The 20,923-nt window shown below is 42.5% G+C and overlaps 1 protein-coding gene and 1 pseudogene across 24 annotated transcripts in view; one reads left to right on the top strand and one right to left on the bottom strand.

Moving 5' to 3' along the window:
* Positions 1-20,860, bottom strand: part of WDPCP (WD repeat containing planar cell polarity effector) — a 378,644-nt gene extending 357,784 nt beyond the window's left edge. For 10 of the 24 annotated variants that reach the window (XR_007918238.2, XR_007918239.2, XM_051842860.2 and 7 more), the window contains exons 1-3: positions 20,722-20,856; positions 18,989-19,036; positions 14,861-15,011 (exon numbers count right to left, since the gene is read on the bottom strand). The gene's annotated coding sequence lies outside the window, so the exon portion shown is untranslated. Of the gene's footprint in view, positions 1-14,860; positions 15,012-18,988; positions 19,037-20,583; positions 20,693-20,721 lie in introns of those variants that run through there. The other 14 variants (XM_051842842.2, XM_070069049.1, XM_070069050.1 and 11 more) reach the window with 8 other exon arrangements.
* Positions 12,177-12,270, top strand: LOC127490421 (U6 spliceosomal RNA; annotated as a pseudogene).
* Positions 20,861-20,923: the final 63 nt, after the last annotated feature.

Genomic DNA, 20,923 nt, shown 5'->3' with positions numbered 1-20,923 from the left:
TGCCACCCCCAAGGTATATGCACATGTTCAGCCATCTAGAAGCTCTTTGAACCCTATCCTTTTGTGTTTTTAATGGATGCTCTATTAGGTAGGTTGGATTGATTACATCATTATCCATTGGTAATCAACTCAACCTTCAGTCCCTTTAAACTCTGAAACCTAAGGGGTGTGTCAAAGCTCCCACCTTCTAATCACATGGTTGGTTCCCATGGCAACCAGTCCCCTATCCTGAGGTTATCCAAGGGACCCCAACCACTAGGCATCTCACAAGCATACAAAAAGACACAAGATCCCCATAGTTTTAGCAGCACAGTGCCAAGAATCAGAGGCTGAAAACAAATGCATAATTCTTATTATACCATAACAACACACATGGGTTAAATACCCATTAGTTAACACCTTTCTCATAGTCATTGTATAATAACAATGAAACCAGATTTTCAGGCAGAAGAAAAAACAGGTACTTTTAAAGTATTTGCTATAAATTAATTCTACAATTCAGTTCAAACATTCTTAAAGTTATTCAAAATAATAGTAACCAAAATGCTTTTTAAAAATCCTTTGGCAATGAGTTCTATTCAGTTTGGTGACTTAATTCACTCTAAATGCATATTTCAAATTTTTATATTTAATCCCACCTAGTAAGTAATTTAAAAGTGATATTTCCTGAAGCTAAAACCCAGACTTTATGTCTCTAGTGTAATCTTGCCTTATAGTAGTTTTAAATTCAGTAAGTCTGTATCCCCTTCCCAAAGTAGTTAAGGCTGGCCTGGACTTGTTGTAAATAGTTGGTTAAGTCAGACAGCTTTTCAAATGTCAACACCCTTAATTCACACAATGTACAAGGAACGTATTGTACTTTAAAATAAAGATGTGCTTCCTCTTGTGAAATATAAGTTTATCGTTTGAAGAGACTGCTTAAAGAAATGAGATATTTTTGTGTTTTATGGAAAAGACCCTTCCGTTATCCCATATCAAGCATGAGCCAGAGATAAAATGTTTTATGTATGAAAGAAAAAATAACACATCAGTAAAAGATGCAAATCTACAAATCTAATAATCATGTAAGTCTAGGAGATTCTCAAAAATTGTTCTGCACTTTTAATATCTGAAAACAATAATTTTATGTTAAATACATATTTTGCAAGCTCTCTAGAATATCCTCTCTAAAATTTTAAACAAATATACTTGATATGAAAAATAACATCTTATCCAAACATCAAATATTATACTGAGTATTTGAACAGCAAACACAAATAGTCCTAATCCCACTCATAGACTATGCCATTAAATGTTAATGTATTTAAATTTTTTAATTATACACAGAATCAATAAAATATTGTAATTTTAAAAATTAGCTATTAATATTTAATTCATATTAAATAACAAAGAACACATAAACAAGTGATACTCAATGCAGAAAATTTTCAAAGGCAAATCGTACACTGGAAAAAGTCTAGTTCTGGTTTCTGAAAAATGTTAACTGTAAAGAATCTACAATCTACACAGATATTCATAGATGTATTTTGAAGGAAAATACTAAATAATGACACTACAGTAACAGAAAAGCAAAAAGAAACATACTGTGCTATATTTATACCTCTTAATAAAGTGAAGTTATTAAAGTACATTTAACTAACAATCACGGCTTCACGATAATTTTTGTGAGTGATACCAAAATTACCTAAGGGACTGGTCTTCAGACTGGTAGTTAAGATGCCAGTTAACATGCCCATGTGCCACAACAGAGTGCCTGAGTTCAATGCCTGGCTCCAGTTCCTCACTCGTTTCCTGCCAATGAAGATCCTGGAAGGCAGTAGCACTAGCTGATGGCTCAGGTAGTTGGGTCCCTGCCACCCATGTGGGAGATGTGGACTGAGTTCATGGCTCCTGGCTTTGGCACAGCTCTGTCCAAACCAGTGCAGGCACTGGGGAAGTAAAGCAGCAGTTGGGAGGGGTGTATGTGTGTGTGTGTGTTTTCCTCTCTCTGCTTCTCAAAATACATAATTTTTAAAATAACAAATTATGAAATCCTTTCCAAGTTTTATAGCAATTTTAAGCATTATAATTTTAAATAACTATCACAGTAGTAACAGTCTGAAAGTAACTCAGGAAGTATACCCCCTAGTTTATATAGGGCAGTGTTTTGGCAAGATGAAAAATAGGATGCAGATACATGTTACCAACCATACCCATAATAGCCACTTAGGAAGATTTCCCTCTCCATCAACCCTACAATAAGGGAGCCACAGAGTACTCCATGAAAATAAATAATATATGTATTCTATGTATTCTGAACATTGTGACTCCTCTCCCACTGTGCTCCACAAATATACCTGGGCTGGGGATGGGTACCTGACATAATCTGGAAGTTGGTGAGCAAAATACAAGAGACCTGGTAGGGGAAACTGTCCAAACAATAACAGTGATAATTCTCAAGCCAACTTAACTCTGTCTTCCTAAGAAACTCAAATAGGAGCAAGAAGAAAAGAAGAAAGATTTTAAAATAACTTTGATTATTGACGAAATACTAAAATCAGAACTGCAAACTTCTGAAGCTAGAAACCAGAAGCTACAAACTTTCTGAGGTTCTAGAATGGCCTATCAATTCTATTCTCCATGAGGCTCACGTAATTGCTGTTTGTGGCACTAGAGTCATAGCACAGGAAGTTAAGGTGAAACTGGCATCCCCTACTGGTGCCAGTTCAAGTCGCAGCTGCTCTGCTTCTGATCCAGCTTCCTGCTGTTGTGCCTGGGAAAGTAGTGGAGGATACCCCAAGTGCTTTGGTCTCTGTTACTCATGTAGGGGACTTGGATGGAGTTCAAGGCTCCTGGCTTTGGTCGGGTCCAGCCCCAGCCATTGAGGCCATTTGGGGAGTAAACCAGTTGACGGACAATCTCTCTGTCTCTCTAATTCTACCTTTCAAATAAATAAATATTTTAAAAAATAAATAAAATTGTCCTATTTGTTCCTGCACAGGAGAAGGAAGGGAAGAACTGGAATCTCACAATGTAACCTTTCCTGAGTTTCCCAGATGCCTTGCCAAGTGGCTGGGTATGTGTGTTTGCTTCTTATCTCTATATCCTTACAATACAGCTTCCTATTGCAAAACATCTGAGGTGGCTTCTGGTCCTAAAAACCAAGAGTGCTAAATAAAAGATCTTCGATTTGATTTTTAGCTCATTTCCTCTCATTGTCATGCCAAATTGGGGGTGGGGGGGAAGGCCACTAACATCCAATTAAAGAAAAATAAACTATTAATGTACTAGTGTAATATACTAAATTAGAATCAGTGAATCCATATGGATTAGAGAAAGAATACAAGATGAGAAGGGAAACCCCGAACTTAAGACAGAATGTAGGGCTGGCGCTGTGGCTCAATAGGCTAATCCTCCGCCTTGCGGTGCCAGCACACCGGGTTCTAGTCCCAGTCGGGGCGCCAGATTTTGTCCCGGTTGCCCCTCTTCCAGGCCAGCTCTCTCCTGTGGCCCGGGAGTGCAGTGGAGGATGGCCCAAGTGCTTGGGCCCTGCACCCCATGGGAGACCAGGAGAAGCACCTGGCTCCTGCCTTCGGATCAGTGTGGTGCGCTGGCCGCGGCAGCCATTGGAGGGTGAACCAACGGCAAAAGGAAGACCTTTCTCTCTCTCTCTCTCTCACTGTCCACTCTGCCTGTCAAAAAATAAAAAAATAAAAATAAAAAAAGACAGAATGTATTTAATAAACACTGAAAGAATAACAAACTTTGAAAATCACTTCAGAACCAAGGTAATAATTAACTCTGGCAAAAATCAATGAATGCTAAAACTATAGATAAAACAGGATATAAATGGATTTCAAGGTATGTCCCCACTGATTACTTATTAATTACAAGATGAGAAATTGTAATTTCATAGTAAAGTGATGTGAACAATACCTAATCAAATGAATAACATCACAAATAAGACAAACTGATGTAATGCCCTGACAAGGCCACATCACTTATGTAGTCTCCCTGCCAAAAATACATAACCTTAATTCAATCAAAAGAATATCAAACAAACCCAAACTGAAGGATATTCTATAAAACATCCAGCCTGTATCTCAATGCCATGAAAGACAAAGAGGCCTGATAAACTGATCCAAATTAAAAGGTGACTTAAGAGATAGGACATCTGAATTCAGTATATGATCTTATATTGGGAGAAAATGTTATAGAATATTATTGGAATAATTGGTAAAATATAAACATGAGACTATAAGTAAATTAATCAATGTTCCAAATTTTATAACTATAAGGGTTATATAAAAGAATGTCTTTGTTCTTGGAAAATATTATGCACTGAAGAATACAAGGGTATAAAAAAGCATGTCTGCTACTTAACAGAAAAAAATGTGTAGTGGGGGAGGGTGTGATGACAGGCACACGTGTGATAATGTAATTGTGAATAGATGTTAACAATTGATAAATCTGGGGCCAGTCTTGAGGCATAGTGGGTTAGCCTGACACTAGCAACACCAGCATCCCATATTAGAGTGCCAGTTCAAATTCCCACTGTTCCACTTCAGATCCAGCTTCCTGCTATAGTACCTGGAAATGCAACAGAAGATGGTCCAAGTAGTTGGGCCCTGGCAGTATGTGTGGGAGACCAGGATGGAGTTCCTGGCTCCTAGCTTCTGCCTGGCCCAGACTCACCTATTGTAGGCATTTAGGGAATGAACCAGAGATAGACAATATCTCTCTTTGTCAGTTGTGCCTTTCCAATAAACAAATAAATGTATCTCTAGAGAAAGAAAAAAAACTGGTAAATCTGACTGGGGGAGTCTTACAAATTCTTTTTACTATTCTTCTAACACTTCATTAAAATTTTTTTTAATAGCTGTGCTTATAATAAAGAGCTCCTGTTTACCAAAAGGTAGGAATTAACAAATTATAGGCATACTGAATCTGTGTTAGAGAAGATAGAGCACAGGAAAGGAGTAGCCAGGAGGTGCCAGCAAACAATTCGAGTTGAGGATACAGAATTCAAAAACTGGAGAAGACAATGCTAGAGTTCTCCACAGAGGCAAATGTCACAGAAAACTCCCAAGAAATTCAGAGGGTTCCCCTAGAAAATTCAGCTAAGTGCTGACACGAAGAGAACAACCAGAAATTATTTCAGCGGTCAGTATTCCTATGGGGTCAGGGATAGTGCCTGTTCCCACCTGCCCAACAGAAAAACTTTGCGATACAGAGTTATTTGGTAGAGTATATAAAAAAGCCTTGGCTCAGAGGTGGGAATTATTAGCCCCAGACTGAGTACTTTCTCATATCCTGCCTAACAAACCTCAAAAGCAAGTTATGAAAGATTCAAGGTATTTTTGAATAATTTACTGCATCTCTCAATAAAGCTCAAAATTATTTATAGAAAGATGAAAATATCCAGCCCTCAAAGATTTAATAATCACAATGCCTGCTACATAAAAAAATTATCAGGTAGGGTAGGCATTTGGCACAGTGGTTAAGACACTACTTGGGAACCCAACGTCCCATATCAGAGTGCCTGTGTTCGAGTCCTGGCTCCACTCTCAATTTCAGCCTCCTGTTTTATAGGCATTGGGAGTTAACAGGTAATGGCTCAAGTATCTAGGGCCCTGCCACCTATGTGGGAGACCTGAAATCACATCCAGGTTTCTGGCTTCAGCCTGGCCCAGACTTAGCTGTTGCAGGCATTTGAGGAGTTAACCAGCAGATTTGAGATCTGTCTGTCCCTATCTCCTCTCTCTCTCTCTCGTCTCTCTGCCTTACAAATACATACAAAAAATTTAAAAATAAAATTATCAGATATCCAAAAAAGCATAAAAATATGACCCTAATTATGTGGAGAAAAATTGATCAAAACAAAACTAGAACTGAAAGAGACCTTATAATTAAGAGACTGGAATGTTAAGTCACTAGAACTGTATTTTTTATGTTGAGAAATGTAATAGACCTGAAAGATACAAAAAAAAAACTTATTTATTTATTTGCACTTGTGCTGTTTTTTGCTGCTTCCCTAGGTACATTAGTACCTGGAACTTGTGGGGAGCAATCCGGACTGGACTAAGTTACTGGAATTAAGACTTATTCTATGCATCTGCTCTCCCACAATATGGCGCTGGGAGAGAAGTAAACAGCTTCCGCACAGCTGCCTCCAGTTCAACCAATTAACTGTAGGACTTGCTCCTGATTGGAGAGCAGCATACTCGGCGTGTGGGCAGCCGAGTTGGGATTGGCGGAGGAGGACTATAAAGGAGGAGAGAGACGGCATGCACCAGGAACATCTATGGGGAACATCTAAGGGAACCCGTGCAGCCCCCGAGAGAACCGGCCGGCGGTGTGCCGCTCCCCTGCGGAAGTGGGGAATGTGGCCAGGGGGAACTGCCCTTCCACGGAGGTGGAAGGGATAGTAGCCAACCCGGGAAGAACCAGCAGCAAACCCGGGGAGGGCCGAGCAGACGAAAGAACAGCGCAGGGTCTTGTGTCGTTCCTCCACGAAGAGGAGGAGCGACATAATGGTGCCGTGACTCGGATATGAAGCCTAGGCAGGGCTTAGTATCGCTCCTCCATGAAGAGGGGGAGCGACATAATGGTGCCGTGACTCGGATATGAAGCCTAGGCAGGGCTTAGTGTCGTTCCTCCATGAAGAGGGGGAGCGACATAATGGTGCCGTGACTCGGATAGGAAACCTAGGACGGATATGAAACTTAGGAGGGAAGAAATGACTCGGATTAGGAAACCTAGGTCGGATAGCAAACTTAAGAGGGAAGAAACGGGAAGAACTGGGAAAATACCGGAGAGAGAGACTAGCAAACAGCCTAGGGAAAAGCCGGACGAAAAGGGTGCCGGAAGAAGCTATTGAAAGCCTAGGCATAGATTCAGATACGGACTACAGGGGGAAGCTGGGAGAAATCTCTAAGGGCGAAAGCGAAAGTGAAAGCTAGAACAAACAGACTCGGACGCGGACTGTGGGGAGAGGCCAGGAGGGGAAACATACCGGGTAGAGAAAAATGTTAGGGAAATTGAAGCCGCGGGGGGCGGGCCAAGGCGGAAACGGAAGCCACTTTGGGGTTCTCAAGTTAGCCGGGGAATGGGGGGCGAAAAGTTGAAACCAGAAGCTGAAACGTAAGCCAGATTGGGATCCGTCTGATTAGCCCGGGGAGCAAAGGACGGGAAGCCAAATCGTGGGGCGGAGACGTATGCTGGGTTGAATTCGCCAGGCTAGCCCGGGGAACTTAGATTGAATGCTAGTGGCGGACACGTAAGCTACGCTGTGTTACTCGCGGAAGCCGCCGCGTGCAGAGAGAGCACGGGGCGTGAATAGATAGGGAACGGGGCTGGCGCGAGGCCGTGGTGCAGACGCGAAGGGCGTGGAGACCGCGGAGCGCGCGAAGCCAAGCCGCGCAAAGCCGGGAAGCTGCGCAGATGAGAGAGGCGCGGGCTGAAGCGGCTCAGAGCCGGAAAGCTGCCGAGAAGCAGCCTCGGGGCAGGCGCAGCCGGAAAGCCGCAGGGATAAGAGAAACAGAAGTTTAGAAGTAAAAGAGAAATAGGAATGCTGGAAGATAGAAGTAAAATGGGAGAAATAGGAATGCCCGGAGATAGAGAAATAGAGAAATAGAAAGGCCTCCCTACAACACTGCAATGTGAGAGCTTGGATTCGGTCTGCCCGATTAGTGAGGCGATGAGCACCTGGGCGGCTAGCAGCTTATGCGCCGCAGGTCACCGAACACAGGCACGAATTAACATCAGTAAGGCCTCCCCACAAAAAGGCAATGAGAAGGCTTGGATTCGGTCTGCCTAATTAAGGCGGTAAGCGCCAGCAGGCGGCTCGACCAGAGTGTGAGCCGCAGGTCACCGAACACAGGCACGCATCAGCGCCTAAAAACCTCCTCACAACATGGCGAAGAGAGGACCCGGATTCGGTTTGCCTGATTGATAGGACTTGTAAGAGCCTGTGGCAACTCTAGCAAGTAGAGCAGAGTGTGTGCCGCGGGACACCGAAGACAGGCGCGTATCAACGCCAAAAAATAAAAAGAAAGGGGGATCTGTGGGGAGCAATCCGGACTGGACTAAGTTACTGGAATTAAGACTTATTCTATGCATCTGCTCTCCCACAATATGGCGCTGGGAGAGAAGTAAACAGCTTCCGCACAGCTGCCTCCAGTTCAACCAATTAACTGTAGGACTTGCTCCTGATTGGAGAGCAGCATACTCGGCGTGTGGGCAGCCGAGTTGGGATTGGCGGAGGAGGACTATAAAGGAGGAGAGAGACGGCATGCACCAGGAACATCTATGGGGAACATCTAAGGGAACCCGTGCAGCCCCCGAGAGAACCGGCCGGCGGTGTGCCGCTCCCCTGTGGAAGTGGGGAATGTGGCCAGGGGGAACTGCCCTTCCACGGAGGTGGAAGGGATAGTAGCCAACCCGGGAAGAACCAGCAGCAAACCCGGGGAGGGCCGAGCAGACGAAAGAACAGCGCAGGGTCTTGTGTCGTTCCTCCACGAAGAGGAGGAGCGACATAATGGTGCCGTGACTCGGATATGAAGCCTAGGCAGGGCTTAGTATCGCTCCTCCATGAAGAGGGGGAGTGACATAATGGTGCCGTGACTCGGATATGAAGCCTAGGCAGGGCTTAGTGTCGTTCCTCCATGAAGAGGGGGAGCGACAGAACTGGATAGGAAAATAGAGCAGGCAGGACATGAACCAGGGTCTACATGGGATGCCGGTATCGCAGGCAGTGGATTAACCCATTGGGACACAACACCAACTCCTCAAATCAAACTTATACACATAAAAATTACATAATGTATTAGACATTGTAAATCAAACAATTAGTAGCTTTGAAAACATGATATAGAAATTTATTTGACAGGCAGAGTTTACAGACAGTGAGAGAAAGAGATAAAGGTCTTCCTTCTGTTGGTTTTCTCTCCCAATGGCCGCAATGGCCAGAGCTATGCCGATCCAAAGCCAGGAGCTTCTTCCTGGTCTCCCATGTGGGTGCAGGGGACCATGAACTTGGGCCATCCTCCACTACCATCCCAGGCCACCAGGCCACAGCAGAGAGCTAGACTGGAAGAGGAGTAACTGGGACTAGAACCTGGCACCGATATGGGATGCTGGTGCTGCAGGAGGAGGATTAACCTAGCGCACCATAGCGCCAGGCCTGATACAGAAAATTTTAAAATGGAACCTAGAGGGGCCAGTGCTATGGTGTAGTGGGTAAAGCCACTGCCTGCAGTGCCAGCATCCCATATGGGTGCTGGCTGGAGACCGGATCCTCCACTTCCTATCCAGCTCTCTGCTATGGCCTGGGAAAGCAGAAGATGGTCCAATCCTTGGGCCCCTGCACCCGCATGGGAGACCTGAAAGAAAGCTCCTGGCTTCGGATCGGTGCAGTTCTGGCTATTGTGGCTAATTAGGGAGTGAACCAGTGGATGGAAGACCTCTCTCTCTCTCTCTCTCTCTCTCTCTGTCTCTCCTTCTCTAACTCTTTCAAATAAATAAATAAATCTTTAAAATAAAATGAAAACAGAGTTAAAAAAAAATAAGTCAATGAGCTGAGGGACAGCTTCTGCTGGCTTACTACACATATAATTTGAATTCCCACAACAGTGGCAGGATGCAGAGGCAAACAGAAAATATATTTGAAAAAATAATAGCCAAGACTTTCCTAAATTAGTTTAACACTCTAAACTTATGGATCCAGGAAACTCAATTAAAGTCAAGCACAGGAAACATGAAAAGATTACACCATGGCATATCACAAGCAAATTACTGAAGACCAGAGATAATGAACAAATGTTAAAAACAACCACAGAAAAAGACACAAAGAAAGTTACAGTCATTAGGATGACAGCAGATTTCTCATTAGAAACAAAGCAAATTAAAAGACAGTAGACAGGGTGTTCTCTTGGTGCTGCTGTTTACGGTGCCTCTTTAGACATAAATCAGAGTACCAGGGTTCAAGTCCTAGCTCCATTTCCTGCTAATGCACACCCTTAAATGCAGCAGGTGTTGTCTCAAGCAGTCGTGTCCCTGCTACTGACATTGCAGACCTAGATTAAGTTCCTAGCTCCCAGCTTTGGCCTGGCCTAGTCCTGGCCACTGTTAGGTATCTGGGGAATGAACCATTAGATGAAGATATGTATCTCTCTCTTATTCTCTCATCCCACCCCAAACCCCTCTGTCTCTCAAACAAAAATAAATATCAAACATTGGGCCAACATCTCTATGGTAACAAAGGAAAAATTATCAACCTACAGTTCTACACTCAGTGCAATTATCTTTGAAAATAAAAGACAAAACAGATACTGAAAGAGTTTTTCACCAGGCAGCCCACACTGTAAGACATTTATTTTAAAAAGACATACATTATTTTTGGCAGAAATAAAATCACAGCATACTCCTATTAAAAATATGGATCTAAGGGCAGCATTGTGGCATAGCAGGTAAAGCCACGGCCTGCAGTACCAGTATCCTGTATGGATGTTGGTTTGAATCCTAGATGCTACACTTCTGATCCAGCTCTCTGCTAAGGCACCACCCAAATGGGAGATCTGGAAGAAGCTCCTGAATCCTGACTTCAGACTGGCCCAGCGCCAGTCTTTGTGGCCATCTGGGGAGTGAACCAGAGGATGGAAGATCTCTCTTCTCTGTCTTTTCCATTCAGTCCCCCTCTCTCACCCTCTCTCTAACTCTTTCAATAAAAAATCTTTTTTTAAAAAGTATGGATGTATACAAAAAAATGGAAGTAATGAAAATATGAGTGAAGATTTAAAATATTGCTTTCTCATTGTTTAAATTTCTCTAAAAGATAATTGGCTGTTTAAACAAAAATATTAATGCAGTTTAGGACTCACAAATTATGTAAAACATATGAAAAACATAGCAAAATGGTAGTAAGGGAGAGAAAATGAAAGTAAATTAATGGAAGGCTCCTAAGATTTCCTTATTTATTTACTTATTTATTTGGAAAGGTAAAGTGACACAGAGGGAAAGACAAGCAAAGAGACAGACATATGCCATCCACTGGTTCACTCCCCAGCTGGCCAAAATAGCCAGGGCTGGTTCACATAGAAGACAGGGGTAGGGGACCTTTTTACTGCCAAGGACCATGTGAATATTTACAACATCATTCACGGGCCATACAAAATTATCAACTGAAAAATGAGCCTTTTATAGATTTATTGAATTTAAGAGTCTCGCCTGTAGTTGCCTTGGCAGGGCCAAGCCAATCCCCACCCTTGCGTATCTATGGAAGTACAACTGCTACATTAAACGCCCAGACTTTATGGTTGCTCTGTGTTATAATCCCCATTTTATTAAGACACTAAGGCTTACAGGACCAAGAAATTTCTTCAAGATCACACACTAAGGTAGTAGAGTTAAAACCAATGAGTTCTACTTCTCTCATTTAAAAAGTAAATACTCAAGGTTAGATAGCTCCTGCTCCAGGGAACATGTAATTATCAAAAATAAATCCTGACAGATGTTTTCTCTACTTTTATGTAAAGTTAAAAGAGGAGGTGATAGCAAATGACTCCACTCAAGTCCACCTTTTGACCACTCACTGAAATATGATTCCATGAAGATCACACAACTAAAACTTTGATATTGTTAAAATATCCTACTCTTCATCATTCCGGAAAATTCTACTCAAATATTTTAGTTGTGCTTGCTTCACTTGCACATATATGTGTATCTGAAAAAGTGTGGAAAAATGAAATTAAAAGATAAGTATATTCAGGGGCTGGCATCATAGCACAGCAGTTTAAATCGCTACCTACAATGCAGGCATCCGATAAGAGCATCAGTTGAATTCAGGCTGCTCCGCTTTCATTCACTGCTAATGCACCTGGAAAAGCAGTGAAGATGGACCAAGTAATTGGGCTCCTGCCATCCTTATGGGAGACCCACATGGAGTCCCAGGCTCTAGCTCTGGCCTGGCTCAGGCCTAGCCATTGCAACCATTTGGGGAATGAATCAGCAGATGGTAGATCTCTCTCTGTCTTGTACTCTGTCTCTGTGACTCTGCCTTTCAAATAAATAAATAAACCTTTTTTTTGAGGACATAATGCTAATATAGAAATTTTCATTGTACATTTTTTCATCAATCCAAAAATATTAACCCACTCTATTCTTGCCTCCATGTTTTATGATAAGCAATGAGCAAAAAATTCTGAAATACATGCATACTGGAATGATACAGAGAAGATTAGCATGGGCCTGTGCAAGGATGACATGCAAATTTGTAAGGCATTCCCTATAATAAGTGTACAAATAGCAGTTAAGTACGATGAGATGTGTATAAATTTTGTCCATGTAAAATAATAAGTAGTAATATAGTGGTTATCACTGTTGCTATAATTTTAAATTAAAAGCACTCTTATAATTACCAAGTCTAAATTTGAAAATCCTATGTTTAAAACTCAGTGAAGTGAATGTAATAATCATTTTGGGAATACTACATATTTTAGAAATTACTTGAGAATACTTTCAAAACATTCTGCAAGTCATCTAAACCAACCAAGTAATTCCCAAAATTTTCAGAATGATTCTTGTATTTTAAAGAAGAGAATAAAGCCAAAATTTATTTTTAGCTGTATCAATTATTTAGCCCTGCAGTCTTTGATTTTAGAAATATAATAATGCAGTCTCTATTTCACAAGTTTTAATCTTGCCTTTTTAAATGAGCCTATTTTTAACCACACTCCATGATCTAAGATGGCTACTTATTAATTACAAAGATATTATGTAAAACATGTATTTTTAAAATGTAGCTGTTTAAGACCAACAGTAAAGGAATCTTTTATATTACTTTGCTTCTTTCAATGAAAAGGAATTGGATTATAACAACACTGCTAGACAAAAGATCTTGAAGGTTTAATTGTATCTCATTTAAAAAAATTAAAACGGGGCCTGGTGTTGTGGTATAGCAGGTTGAGCTGTCACTTGGGACACCTGTATCTTCTGTCAGAGTGCCCAGGTTCTAACTCCACTTCCACTTCCAATCCAGGGAGACAACAAATGTTGGCTCAAGTATTCATGTCGCTGTCATCCACATAGGAGACTTGGAAGGAATTCCTGGCTCCAGGCTTTGACCTAGCCTAGCCTAGGCCACTGTAGGTATTTGGGGAGGGAACCAATCGATGGGAGATCTCTCACTTTCTATCATTCTGCCTTTCAAATAAATAAACTTTAAATAAATTGATTTTTAACTAGATGCATACCAATTTTACATATGCTACAGAAAAAATAATATGAGTTAAATAACTGAATACTATAAAGTGTAAGACTTTATGAGTTCCAGGGCCTGTGCTTTAAGAGCAGCAGGTTAAGCTGCCATTGGTAATGCCAGCATTCCATAGGGGTGCCTGTTAGAGTCCCAGCTGCTTCACTTCTGAAACAGCTTCCTGCTAATGGGCCTGGAAAAGCAGCAGATGATGGCCCAAGTGTATGGGCCCCTGTACCCACATGGGAGACCTATATGGAGTTCCTGGTTCCTGACTTGGCGCTGGCTTGCCCCAAGCTGCTGCAGCCATTCAGGGAGTGAACCTGCAGATGGCAGATCTCTATTTCTCTTTCTCTCTCTCTCTCTCTAAGTCTCTAATTCTTTCAACTAAAATGAATAAATTAAAAAAAAAAAAAAAAAAGACAGGGGGCCTGCGCTGTGGCTCTAGACTAATCCTCCTCCTGTAGCGCCGGCATCCCATATGGGTGCCAGTTCTAGTCCTGGTTGCTCCTCTTCCAGTCCAGCTCTCTGCTGTGGCCCAGGAAGGCAGTGGAGGATGGCCCATGTGCTTGGGCCCCTGCACCCGCTTGGGAGACCAGGAGGAAACACCTGGCTCCTGGCTTTGGATCGGTGCAGCTCTGGCCGTAGCAGCCATTTGGAGGGTGAACCAACAGAGGGAAGACCTTTCTCTCTCTCTCTCTCTCTGTCTAACTCTATCTGTCAAAAAAAAAAAAAAAAAAAAAAAGATAGGACATGACAAATTCTAGCTTTAAATCATGTAAATGCAATTCATTTTCTCATTTGCCACAGTTCCTTAAAATTAAACTTAAACTAGGCCAAATAGGGGGTATTAGAGAACTGGATTTGGGAACTAAGATACTAAAATATCCACTAAGGGCGGGGGGAGATGCAGGAACCACAAGGCTAGGCTCTTGGCCTAGAGGTGAAGACACTGGTTTTGTTAGGAGGAAGGCAGCAATTAGCCTATGTATGTGTGCAGGGACCCTAAAGAAAACAAAGCACCCTTGGAAAGGAATGCAGCAGCCTCTAGCAGCCTGGGAAGCAAACCCTGGAAGCAGCCCAGTACTCTGCACTACAAAGTCCTGCCCATACCCTAATAACGTTATAGGTAGTCCTAGCCTCCCCTCTATAACCCACTGTCTTGCCCAAGAAAAGCACCCCAGGAGAATCCTCTCTGCCCAGTGCCAAGAGGGCTACCCAGTCAGATATCATTGAGTTTGGGAGGAATTTTACCTATTCCACACCCAGCAAACCCTTTGTCCAGAAGAGGGTAGGAGGGAAGCAGCAACAGCAGAAAGACCTGGACCCATTCCCTTATAATCCCCTGAATGCAGACCACACTCTCAGTGCTCAGTTCTGTGCTGATGCCCACCTGGCCTGTCAGGTGTGTTCTATTAAACTTTGTAACTTTGCTAACCCTGAATAATATGGCACATACTCTCAGATACATCTGGAGAGATGCCCGATCCCATCAAATCTTGCTTAGCATCACTCTCTGGCTCTGAATTCTTTATTGTACCAAGACAAGAAACTCTTGAGCAGCCATCTCCGCTAACAGTTTGAACACCCAAGGCCCACAGCTCATGTCAACATCCCACATTAGAGTACCTGGGTTTGATATCCAGCCCCAGGTCCTGGTTCCAGCTTCTGCTAATGAGGATCTTGGGGGAGCAGGAGTGATGCTCAAGTAGCTGAATTGTTGCCACCCACAGGGAGACCTAGATAGAGTTCCCAGCTCACAGCTTCGGGATGGGAAAATCTAGGAAGTAAACCAATGGATGGTATCAAGATCTCTCTCATTCTCTTTCAAATTAATTAGTTAAAAGGAACAGGAGACTTCAATTAAACGAATTCTATAGCAGGCCATACTTAGTGATTCTTGCCATTTGAGGTGCTGGTTTGCATGTTTCCACCTTCATAGCAAGCATTTTACAACAGAAGTTGAAAGGCCTACAGCAAGGCCATGCAATTACTAAGAATGATGTAAGCCCATTTTCTGGGCTTCCTACACTTCTTTATAGTTCTCAGCAGTTCCATTTACGTAGTCACTAAATAATAACCACAATTTGCATTTATAATCTAAACTGTTTGTAATTCTAACTACAGGCTCAACCCAATCACTACAGCTAAATAATTTGGTTAACAAATTAATAACCTATTTACAATAAAATTGATTATATATAAACTTGTTAAAGTGTCAGATTACATCTGTGAAATCTGTGAAATGCTTATTTCACAACTTTTTAATTTTCCCAACACAATCTGAATGCATTAAAAATTCTGCTTATCTCCTTGCTAGTGTGTCTGGGAAAGCAGCAAAAGACAGCCCAAGTGCTTGAGCCCCTGGCACTCATGGAAGACCATATGGAGCTCTGGGATCCTGGCTTCAGCCCTGGACCAGGCTTGGCTATTGGAACCATTTGGGGAGTGAACCAGTAGATGAAAGATCTCTCTCTCCCTCTTCATCACTTGGCAAAGGAACTGCTCAGCTCCTAACAGAAGAGACCTAATCAAAATGGAATCACTTACGCTAAATACTACATAAGCAATCAAGGAGATAGACCTCAACACAGCCCAATTTATTTCTGAAAACAGGAGATTCCGGTCTACTGAGAAAGCATAATCAAGAGTAACTTATTAGGGACCAGCGCTGTGGCGTAGCAGGCCATTGCGACCATTTGGGGAGTGAACCAGTGGATGGAAGCTCGCTCTCTCTGCCTCTGCCTCTCTGTAACTCTGCCTTCCAAAAACATATTTTTTTTTTAAAAGTACCTTCTGCTTTAACTCTAACAAAAAATTAACTGAAGTAACCTGATGTTAACTGACAGTTTTTTGTATATTGTTCTATTGCCTTGTTCCTATGTAAGAAAACCTACTGTTGTCTCACTGCCCAGAGGGAACTATTATTCTTTTTTATATAATGAAGGCTGCCCAGATTCATGAATTGCAGTTAAGTCAATTAGATCAATAACTAAATTTGTTGTCATTTTTTCTTTCAACACACTTAAACTTCACTTCCATAGGTTAATTCTTCAAACTTAAGTATTTTCTTTTTTCCCTCCTACCCTTCTGTCCCTGCCCCAGTGCACACCTAAATTAGTGGCCAAGGTCTAGATGTTCTCACTCTTATCCACCTTGTGCAAACCATAAATTGATCCACTTCAGATATTTCTTGTATGTCAATTTTTAAACAATGACATAATTATATGTATCTTCAGACACATTTATAGGAAGATAACAGATATATTTACATTTATTTAATACTATGTTTTATATACAGAGCAACTGGCAGTTGTCATAATATGTAGTTGTTAGGGGATAAGAGAAAGCATTAACTGACTGTCATTACTTAATAATTCAAATGACTTTCTTTTTGTAGTCTCAAATATGTCAATGTTGAAATATATGCATAAGAATGAGTACGGGGGCCAGGACTGTGACATAGCGGGTAAAGCCACCGCCTGTAGTGCCAGCATCCCATGTGGGTGCCACCTCGAGACCTGGCTGCTCGACTTCTGATCCAGCTCTCTGCTATGGCCTGGGAAAGCAGTAGAAGATGGCCCAAGTCCTTGGGCCCGTGCACCCATGTGGGAGACCCAGAGGAAGCTCCTGGCTCCCAGCTTCAGATCAGCCCAGCTCCTGCCATTGCAGCCACCGGGGGAGTGAACCAGCAGATGGAAGACCTTTCTCTTTCTCTGCCTTTGCCTCTCTGTAACTCTGCCTTTCAAATAAATAAATAAATCTAAAAAAAAAGAGGGGCCGGCACTGTCGCACAGTGGGTTAATGCCCTGGCCTGAAGTGCCAGCATCCCAAATGGGTGCTGGTTTGAGGCCTGGCTGCTCCATTTCTGTTCCAGCTCTCTGCTATGGCCTGGGAGGGCAGTGGAGGATAGCCCAAGTCCTTGGTCCTCTGCACCCATGTGGGGGACCTGGAAGAAGCTCCTGGCTCCTGGCTTCAGATGGGTGCAGCTCCGGACATTGCAGCCAACTGAGGAGTGAACCAGCAGATGGAACATCTCTCTCTGCCTCTCTTCTCTCTGAGTAACTCTTTCAAACAAATAAATAAATCTTTTAAAAAAAAGGGGGGGGGGGGGGTATGTAGGGACCAGCGTTTTGGAGTCACATGCAGAGCTGCCACCTGCAACACCAGCATTCTCTGTGGGTACCAGTACATGCCCAGCTGTTCTACTTCCAATCTAGCTCCCTGCTAATGGTCTGGGAAAAGCAGTGGAAGATGGTCCAAGTGCTTGGGACACTACCATCTACATGGGAGACCCAGATCAAGTTCCTGGCTCCTTGCCTTAGCCTGGCCCAGCCATGGACATTGCAACCATTTGGGGAGTCAATCAGCAGATGGAAGATTTCCCTGTCTCTAACTCTTTCAAATAAATAATAAATAAAACTTAAAAAAAAAAAAAAAGAGTATACTTTGTGTTTGTCAGTCTAGTATCTCCAGGAAAGGACTGGTAATCCACATTGTTAATCGAGGTGGTGAATACAGCTGAATAAAATGAATAGCTATATTTTCTCCCACATTTAAAGCCTCCTTAGGCCCCTTACCAATGACATGTTTTTTTCTCCTTCCTAAGAAATAACAATTACTATGAAATTTGATTTACAAAAGAGTGTGTATTTAATAACAAATTAGTGGCAGGCATGCACATCAGGGAAGACCACCTCCCATATTGAAGTACCTGAAATGGGTCCCAACTATTCTACTTCTGATCCAGTTTCCTCCTAATGCATCCTGGGAAGCATCAGATGATGGAACAAGTACTTGAGTCTGCCTCCCACCTGGGAGACCTAGACGGAGTCAACCTATGGGCTTTGGCCTGGTCTAGCCCCAGCTGCGGTGGGCATTTGGGGAGTGAATCAGTGGATGGAAGATCTCTTTCTGTCACTTTGCCTTCCAAATAAATAAAACTACTAACAGAAAACATAAATTATAAAGCCAACAAAACATTTAAAAGGGTGAGCTCATAACAGAGATAAGGACACAGAGAACAAATATATCAAAATGGAAGTGTTATGGACTAAATTTTTTACCCCTCCAAAATTCATATGTATTGGGATTCTTTCTTGTCTGACAGGATCCTCTGTGTAGTCAGTACTAACAGACGTTGCGCACTTCACAGAGAACCCAAGGGCAAGAGAAATGCTTCCCCTAAGTCACTCTTAACCTTACAGCAGCTTGTTCTAGGTGATGCCTAGTTTAAGTTCAAAAGAACTTTCTGTGATGATGCAACTATTTCATATCCTATCACATGGTTACTGAGCACTTGAAATGCAGCTAGTGTGATTGAAAAAATGTCTTTAATTTGTCTTTATTTTAAATAACCACATGCAACTAGTGGCTTCAGTATCAGACAAGGCAGTTTTAGAGCCTAGGTTTAAAAAAAGTCTCAGGAAAATAAAGAATATGTGTACAATTGGCCCTCTGTACAGACTTTTTCTTGTGATTATTCCCTTAACAAATGAGCATAAAAACTACTTCTATAACATATACACTGTACTTGGTATTGTAAGTAATCTAGAGACTTAAAGCATATGAGAAGATGTACACAAATTATAGGCAAATATACACCATTTTTTATAACGTGAATATCCCCTCAGATTTTAGTGTTGGATGCAGTCCTGGAACCAAATCTCCATGGATACAAAGAAATGACTATGTTTCTTAACTGCCATTCTAAACCCTACATGCAAACTGCAAATGTGGCTCCATCTCCTACCTTACCTGCCTGGCAGACACATATGCTTGTCCTCATTTCAGGCAGCATCTCATCTGTGAAGTATTGGCAGTATAGAGTTAGTAATTCTTAATTATTACAAATCAAGTCATAGTATGTTGTCATTATTGGTTTACAGATCTGTGTCCCATGCTACACTGGGAATTTCAAGAAAGCCAATGTGTCAGTCATTTCCCAAGAGTCTAACAAGAGTCCTAAAACCCTGGCCCTCTGCGTCACTAGTCAATTTATTAAACCAATCTCCATCAAACCAGAATCAGCTCTTGATTACTTCACACTTGTCTGAAACCTTACAAGGAACTGGAACTGGGGGCTGGTCATGTTTTATGTGTTAAAGGATGTTATACTTCTGTGTACATCTGTAAAATCAGGGAAATGATGCTTATTAAAAGTCAAATGCTGTAGCTCAGCAGGTTAACCCACTACCTGTGAGTTCAGCATCCCATGGCCAAGCCCGGTTGCTCCACTTCCAATCCAGCTCCCTGCTCATGTGCCTGGGAAAGCAATGGAAGAGGGCTCAAGTGCTTGATCTCCTGCCACTATTATGTGAGACCCAGATGGAGCTCCAGGGCAGGTTTTAGCCTGGCCCAGCCCTGTTGTAGCCCTTTGGAAAGTGAACCAGTTGATATAAAATCTCTTTCTCAGTCTCTTCACTCTGTCTTTCAAATAAATAAATTTATAAAAAAAAAGTTAAGTGAAAGTAACAAGCAAGTAATTATACAGAGTCTGGAATTCAGGGCCACACATACAAATTTCCTAAGTTTTGAAATAGAGCTAGCATTTGAAGCTATGCAACTCATGAATTAGGTCACTTAGGGATTGAGTGTAGTTGAATACCTGTACCCCACTGTCAAGGACTCAGAGGTTAAAAAAAAAATTAGAATGACTGAGAAGGGACAACTAACGACATAGAGGAAAACTAGGAAAGCATGCAGTCTCAAAGCCAAATGAATACAGTGATTCAAGGAAGACAATCATCCCAGGCACCACAAATACTACTGATAGATCAAGTAGGAAAGCAAGGCCTATATTTCTTTCCCTGGATACCAAATCCTCCAACATGAAATAGAGAAAAAGTGAGATACCACTTTGCACTCCCTTACCAGTAACAGCAAAAAACCAGAAGTTCTAGCAGTGCTACCTGATGTTGGTATTTTAGTCATTTGCATTCTATGTACGCTATATCGGAGCATCACACCTTCCTTTTAATATCCATGTGAAACAAACTTTCATAGACGACAGCAATTCTCTTGGGCAACATTCATTTTAAATGAAAATTAATCTGAGGTTTTGTTTTTACCACTTGAGACTCTTCCTGGCACAACCAGTGTGTCCCATTCAGCTGAAACTCGTTCCTTAGACTCGAAGGTTTGGCGTAACTTTTAAGAATCACGGCGGTTTAAAGCGATACAGCTTCCGAAAGAGAACGGGCAAACGTGTCAACGTTCACGGTCGGGCTTAAAGTTAAACTCTGGGGTCCTCAATAAATATTTTTGACTTAACTGTGGAAGAGCTGCATTTTACAGCCGGGGGGGAGGGGGGAGATAGGTGGGAGGGTGCGAACGCCCTCCAGGACACTTACCGTGTTCCCACGCCCCTAACACAGTGTGCCGAGACGGACCCGCGGGCTGGAGGTCACCGACCCGGCAGACCCGCGCATCACCCTTTCTGGACCCTTAGGTTAAAAGAAAAATCCCCTGCCCACCGGCCAGGGACTCACCTGCCTCCGCTGTGGCGAAGACGCGCGGTGAGGGGCCGCCCCAGCAAAGCCCTCGTCTCGTCACCGGACAATGCCCGGGGAGGAACGTTCCTTTCGCTGGGGTAGGAGCCGGCAGGGCGCGGCGTGCTAGCCTGGTCTCCCGGGTCTCGGGGATCCGCTGCCGCCACTGTTTCCTCAGGTGTCTTCCTCCAGCAGCTTGGGA

Source organism: Oryctolagus cuniculus, chromosome 2 (assembly GCF_964237555.1).
Source record: "Oryctolagus cuniculus chromosome 2, mOryCun1.1, whole genome shotgun sequence".
NCBI classification, from domain to species: Eukaryota; Metazoa; Chordata; class Mammalia; order Lagomorpha; family Leporidae; genus Oryctolagus; species Oryctolagus cuniculus.
Note: the sequence above shows the minus strand (reverse complement) of the source record. Positions and strands in the feature narration are given on the sequence as shown.